The following is a 6,930-nucleotide window of genomic DNA, read 5'->3' as shown; positions in this document are numbered from 1 at the left end:
TTTTTTGAGACACGGTTTCTCTGTGTAGCCCTAGCTGTACTGGAACTCACTCTGTAGACCAGGAGGCCTTGAACTCAGAAATCTGCCTGCCTCTGCCTCCCAAGTGCTGCGATTAAAGGCGTGTGCCACCACTGCTGGGCGTCTATTTACTTATATTAATTCTAGTTGTATATGTGTCGGCACAACTCTGAGTCCACGACTCCAGAGTGCATTAGATCCTCTGGAGCTGAGATGAGAGGCAGTTGAGAGCCATCCAATGTGAGTGCAAGGAACCAAACCTAGATCCTCCACAAGAACAGTATGTTTTCTCAACTACTGGGCTAGCCTTAGCTCCAAGAAGAAACTTAAAAATTTTGTATTTATGTATTTTTTTTAAATGTAGGAGTGCTCTGTCTTCATGTTCAACTACTGCCAGAAGAGGGCATCAGATACCTTTATAGATAGTCCTGAGCCATCTTGTGGTTTCTGGGAATTGAACTCGGGACCTCTAGAAGAACAGACAGTGTTTTTAACTACCGGACCACCTCATCCAGTCCTAAGGAGAAACACTTTATTTTTATTTTTTATTTTAACAATTAAGTCAATTCATTCAAACAGTTGGCTTAGGCATCTGCAATGGTGACTTCAAGCTCGACTCCTGGCTCAATACTGATGGAAGTAATCTGCTTAACAATCTCAGAAGGACTATGTAAATCAATGAGTCGCTTGTGGATCCTCATCTGGAAACCATCCCATGTCTTAGAACCTTCACCACAAGGTGTTTTTCTGGTAGTGATTCTCAATGTCCTGGTAGACATGGGGACCGGTCATTTCACTTTCAGATTCTTTTCCTTTGCGCCTCTGATCAAGTCCGCACAAACCTTCTCCAGCGACTTCACGGTGCGGCTGTTGAGCGTGTTTCGAATTAGGTGAATCGCTACTTCGGGCTCCACCGGCGTCTTTCCGGTATCTTTAAATGCCATGGCTGAGGCGTGGCTTCCTGACTTGTTCCTCAGCAGGAGCGAGCAGTGGTGAGTCAGGAAGGAGCAGACTTGACAGAGCTCCGCAGCACGCACTACCGGGTCTCAGAAAGGAAGAGAAACATTGTAAAGAGAGACACTTGTAGTTAACTTTTGAATATCAATCTGTTGAAATACTGGATGGCAAAAAAAAAAAAAAAAATTTCCCAGCAATCCCAATGTGGGAGAAGGGACAGGGAGCAGTCTGGTGCCAGGCAGCAGAGGAACTGGCACTCAGTTCTTCTTCTTCTTCTTCTTCTTTTTTTTTTTTTTTTTTTTTTTTGGTTTTTCCGAGACAGGGTTCCTCTGTGTAGCCCTGGCTGTCCTGGAACTCACTCTGTAGACCAGGCTGGCCTCGAACTCAGAAATCCGCCTGCCTCTGCCTCCCAAGTGCTGGGATTATAGGCGTGAGCCACCACCGCCTGGCTGGCACACAGTTCTAACAATTTATTGGACAATGTATATAACAATTTATAGCAACAGATTGGAGTTGAGATGATAATTTTTGTTTTACTGGTCCCTCTTGTCTCTCTAGGGAGGCAGCCTACCATTAGAGCAAGATGTAACTAAGCAGGTATATACGACACAAAGTGTTTTATTTTGTTTGTGTTTTTTTGTTTTTGTTTTGAGACAGGGTTTCTCTGTGTAGCCCTGGCTGTCCTGGAACTCACTCTGTAATTCCAGGACAGCCAGGCTGGCCTTGAACTCAGAAATCCACCTGCCTCTGCCTCCCAAGTGCTGGGTTTGTTTGTGTTTTTTGAGACAAGGTTTCTCTGTGTAACCCTGATTGACCTACAGCATGTAGATCCCCTGGAGCCGGAGCTGGCTCACAAAATGTTTTAAATGCTGCTGGTTCTGACTTATAAGGGAGATGTATGCCCAACTGGATGTTCCATCATGTTCAGCAGGTATCAGCACACCCTGGAGAACCTCAGAGAGTATACTTCATTCCAAAAATAGACAAGCCCATGGCCTTTTCCAATATTTATAACTGGGAGTCAAAGGGACAGGAAAGAGAATGTTCACCATAAAACTGGATCACTTCGTTGAGCACGGTGACCCATTCCTTTAATCCCAGCAGTAAGAAGGCAGAGGCAGGAGGATCTCTGTGAATTCAATGCTAACCTGGTATACAGCAAGAGTTCCAGAAGCACATAGATCTTTGAGTTCGAGGCCAGCCTGGTCTACAGCTTGAGTTTCAGGACAGACTGGGCTACACAGAGAACCCCTGTCTTGAAAAAACAAATAAAAATATAAAGTAAAAAAGGTTGTTATTGCAGTGCAGTGCACACTATGACTGCAGTGAAGGGGGGTTGGCAAGTAGGAGCCCAGGTTCAGTGTGACCCTGTCTCAAAAAAATGAGGTGAATGGCAATGAAGGAAGACACCCGATATCAGCCTGTCAGCTTCTAACTTCCACAGGCTAACACACACACACACACACACACACACACACACACACACACGCACATGCACACACGCACATGCACACACACACTTAAAATTAAAATCCACCAAGGGATTCAACAGCTGCCAAAAGGGGAGCTTTTTCAGATTCGTTCTGAACAATATGATCCTGACCAGGTGTCTCAGTTAGGTCTTACTGTTGTGAGCCGACACTACAGCCAAGACAATCCTCATAAGGACAACATTTACTTGGGCTGGCTCACAGGTTCAGAGGTTCAGTCCATTATCATCAAGGTGGGAGCATGGCAGCATCCAGGCAGGCACAGTGCGGAGAAGCTGAGAGCTCTACATCTTTTTTTTTAGATTTATTTGTTTATGTATCTGAGTACACTGTCACTGTCCTCAGACACACCAGAAGAGGGCATCAGATCCCATTACAGATGGTTGTGAGCCACCATGTGGTTGCCTGGGAATTGAACTCAAGACCTCTGGAAGAGTAGTCAGTGCTCTTAACCACTGAGCCATCTCTCCAGCCCCTACATCTTCATCTAAAGGCTGCTAGTGGAAGACTGACTTCTAGGTAGCTAGGATGAGGGTCTTAAAGCCCAAGCCCATAGTGACACACCTACTCCAACAAGGCCACACCTTCTAACTGTGCCACTCCCTGGGCCGCTCGTATACAAAGACTAACTAGGGTTTATCTTTGGAAGGCAAGCAAGGTGCAGGCAGAGCCGAGGATTCAGCATCTTCCTCTGAAGGTGGATAGTGGGAGACTCAATTCCAGACAGGTAGGAGTAGGGTATTAAAACCCATGCCCACAATGACACACCTATTCCAATAAGGCCACACCTCCAAATAGTGCCACTCCCTTGACCAAGCGTACACAAACGGTCACACTAGGTAATAGGTAACTTCAGGAAGGCAGTGTAGCCAGCAGCCAAAGAAGGGTCACATGACTGACAGGCTTGGTACTCATAGTAGCCAGCACTAGAGGTGATAAAAGCTAGAAAATTATGCCAGTGACTAAGCTCAGTGGGCAAAGAGCCTTGCCACCAAGCCTAATGGCTTGAGTTTAACTCCCAGGTCCCAGGTGGTAGATTTTAAAAACAGACTCTTGTAAATTGTCCTCTGACCTCCACAAATGCACTGTGGCACACACCCAACATGTAGTGAAAAAAAGTTTAAAAAATTAGTATTTGGGGCTGGTGAGATGGCTGAGTGGTTAAGAGCACTGACTGCTCTTCCGAAGGTCCTGAGTTCAAATCCCTGCAACCACATGGTTGTCACAGCCATCGGTAACAAGATCTGACGCCCTCTTCTGGAGTGTCTGAAGACAGCTACAGTGTGCTTACATATAATAAATAAATAAATCTTTTTAAAAAATTACTATTTGAAACACATAGGGACTGGGGGGGTGGCTCAGCAGTTTGAAGGTGCTGGCTGCTGTTCTGGAGGACCAAGATTCAAATCCCACCACCTACATGGCAGCTCACACCTGTCTGTGGCTCCATTTTCAGGGTAGCCAGTATCCTCATACAAACATACATGTGACTGAGTGCACATGTAACAAAAATTAATATGAAAACATTAAAAAGAATGAAAGAATTATGTGGTCAAGTAGAGACACAAGTTGCACCTAACATCTTAGTGTTTTTAAAATTTTATTATTTGTATGTGTGTTTGTGAGAGAGAGAGGCCAAATGAATATGTTGCCTACATGTAGGCATGTGCACCATTTAAGTGCTATACCCCTAGGAGCCAGAAGAGGGCACTAGCCTTGTTGGAACTGGAGTTACATAGTTAGAAATTGTACCTATGTCCTCTGTGAGAGGAGGCAGGGCTCTTAACCAAGGAGCCATCTCTCCAGCCCCTCCATTATTAGCTTATTTAAATGGAAGAATAAACAATAAAGGAGGTCATTATCATAAAGACCTTTTTTTTTTTTTTTTTTTTTGGAGACAGGGTTTCTCTGTATAGCTCTGGCTGTCCTAGAACTCACTCTGTAGACCAGGCTATGGTTTTGGTTTTTTAAGATAAGGTCCCATGAATCTCTGGTTTCCCGTTAACTTACTGTGTAGCCAAGGATAAGCTTGAATTTATGATCCTTCTGCTTTTGCCTCCCCGAGACTGGTATGTAGACATGCACCACCATGTCTGACTCACATGGTGCTGGGGATGGAACCCAGGGCTTTGTGTATACCAGGCAAGCATTCTATCACCTGAACAGCCCCTACCTTTATCTGTGGTTATGATTCTTCTCAAGGTATCCAGTAAGAAGCTGTAAAGACCTATTGTTGACAATGTTGTAACAGTATTGTGATGAGAATAAACTGTTGCCCCAGGACCTATAAGATACAGAGTTGCTGCCTGGGAAATGCAGAATTCTGGAGGCAAGCCTCCAGAACACAGTGGCTGTGACTTATGGTATCTTTTGCTTAAAGGTGGTTAAAATGTGGTCATGGTTCAGTGGTAGAGCAACTGTCTGGAATCCCTCAGCAAAGGGCTGGGCTCATTAGTTAGTCTCAGTGAAAGATTATCTACATTGGATTGGCCTATAGTGTACTATCTTAATTAAATTCATTAATGTGAGAAGGCCCAGTCTACTGTGGGTGGCACCATTCCCTAGACAGGGCCTAGTCATGAATGATGGAAAAATCGAGTGGAGCACAAACAAGCAAATAAACATGCAATCATTTATTTATCTTCTCCTGACTGGGGATGCGGTAAGAACAGCTGTTTAAATTTTCAGCTGCTTTGACTCTCCTGCTATAACTTGGGCTAGAACTGTGAGCTAAAGCAAACCCTTTCTTCCCTAAGTTGCTGTGGTAGCTTGAATTGATGTCCCTCAATAGACTCAAATGTTTGAATACTTGGTACCCAGTTAGAAGAATTATTTGGGAAAGTTTATATTTGGGAAGGTTTAGGAGGTGTGGCTTTGATACTGGAGATGGGCTTCAAAAGGTTTCAAAAGTCTACACTAATCCCAGTTAGCTTTTTCTGCCTCATATTTGTGAATCAAGTCGTAAGCTGAGCTTATATCTACTGCTCCATTCCCATAATGGTCACAGACTCTAACCCTCTAAAACTGTAAGGTGAAAATAAACTTTCTTCTAGATGGGATGATGTCTCATCCCAGCAACAGAAAAATAACTAAGGCAGTTGCTTTTTGTTGGGGTATTTTATCAGAAGAACAAAAATGAAACTAAAATAGGCCAATTGTTTTGTTATTGTTTGACTTATTTGTTTTGTTTTTGAGACAGGATTTCCTCTGTGTAGCCCCAGCTGAGCTGTTAATCTCTCTTCTTAGAGCAGGCTGGCTTCAAATTCAGAGATCCACCTGCTTTTGCCTCTGGAGCACTGGGATTAAAGGCCAGCACCACCATACCTGGTTTCCCATAATAATTTTTTTTTGTTTTTTTTTTTTTCAAGACAGGGTTTCTCTGTATAGCCCTGGCTGTCCTGGAACTCACTCTGTAGCCCAGGCTGGCCTTGAACTCAGAAATCCACCTGCCTCTGTCTCCCAAGTGCTGGGATTAAAGGTGTGCACCACCACCGCCTGGCTCCCATAACAATTTATTTATTTTTTTAAAGATTTATTTATTTATTGTATGTACATGAGTACATTGTGTAGCTATCTTCAGACACACCAGAAGAGGGTATCAGATCCCATTACAGATGGTTGTGAGCCACTGTGTGGTGGCTGGGAATTGAACTCAGGACCTCCAGAAGAGCAGTCAGTGCTCTTAATCAGTGAGCCATCTCTCCAACCCCCCATAACAATTTTTAAAAATTAATTTATTTTAACTTTCTCTTTTGTGTATGGGTATTTTGCATGTATATTTGTCTGAGCACCATATCTGTTCAGTGCCCACAGAAGTCAATAGATGGTGTTGGATCTCATTGACTGGAGTTCCAGACAATCCTGTAAGTGCAGGGAATCAAGCTCAGAATCTCCTGGAAGAGCAGTCAGTGCCCTCCCTCCAGCCCCATATACCAATCAGTATTCATTGAGAGTCATATCTGTCCATGTGGCTGGTGTGGTAGAGGGAAAAACCTCTCTAATCTCAGGGTTTATAGTTGAGTCTCTGAAAACAAATTGACAACTGGTAGGATAAAAAGAAGGTAGACTTACTGTGTGGCATCTGTGTGTATGACCCAAGAAGGCAGAGGAGGGCTGGAGAGATGGCTCAGCGGTTAAGAGCACTGACTGTTCTTCCAGAAGTCCTGAGTTCAATTCCCAGCAACCACATGGTGGCTCACAACCATCTGTAATGGGATCTGATGCCTTCTAGTGTGTGTCTGAAGACAGCTGCATGTACTCATATACATAAAAATAAACAAATATATCTTTAGCCAGGGAGGAGGTTATCTCTTAAAAAAAGAAAGAAAGGAAGAGAGAAAGAAAGAAAGAAAGAAAGAAAGAAAGAAAGAAAGAGAAAGCTGGGTGGTGGCGGTGGCGCATGCCTTTAATCCCAGCACTTGGGAGGCACAGGCAGGCAGATTTCTGAGTTTGAGGCCAGCCTGGT

General features: G+C 44.0%; 1 pseudogene; it reads right to left on the bottom strand.

The window, feature by feature from the left end:
* Positions 1-566: 566 nt before the first annotated feature.
* Positions 567-962, bottom strand: LOC116070979 (annotated as a pseudogene).
* Between the last annotated feature and the right edge of the window lie 5,968 nt (positions 963-6,930).

Source organism: Mastomys coucha, unplaced genomic scaffold, assembly GCF_008632895.1.
Source record: "Mastomys coucha isolate ucsf_1 unplaced genomic scaffold, UCSF_Mcou_1 pScaffold22, whole genome shotgun sequence".
Lineage (NCBI taxonomy): Eukaryota > Metazoa > Chordata > Mammalia > Rodentia > Muridae > Mastomys > Mastomys coucha.
Note: the sequence above shows the minus strand (reverse complement) of the source record. Positions and strands in the feature narration are given on the sequence as shown.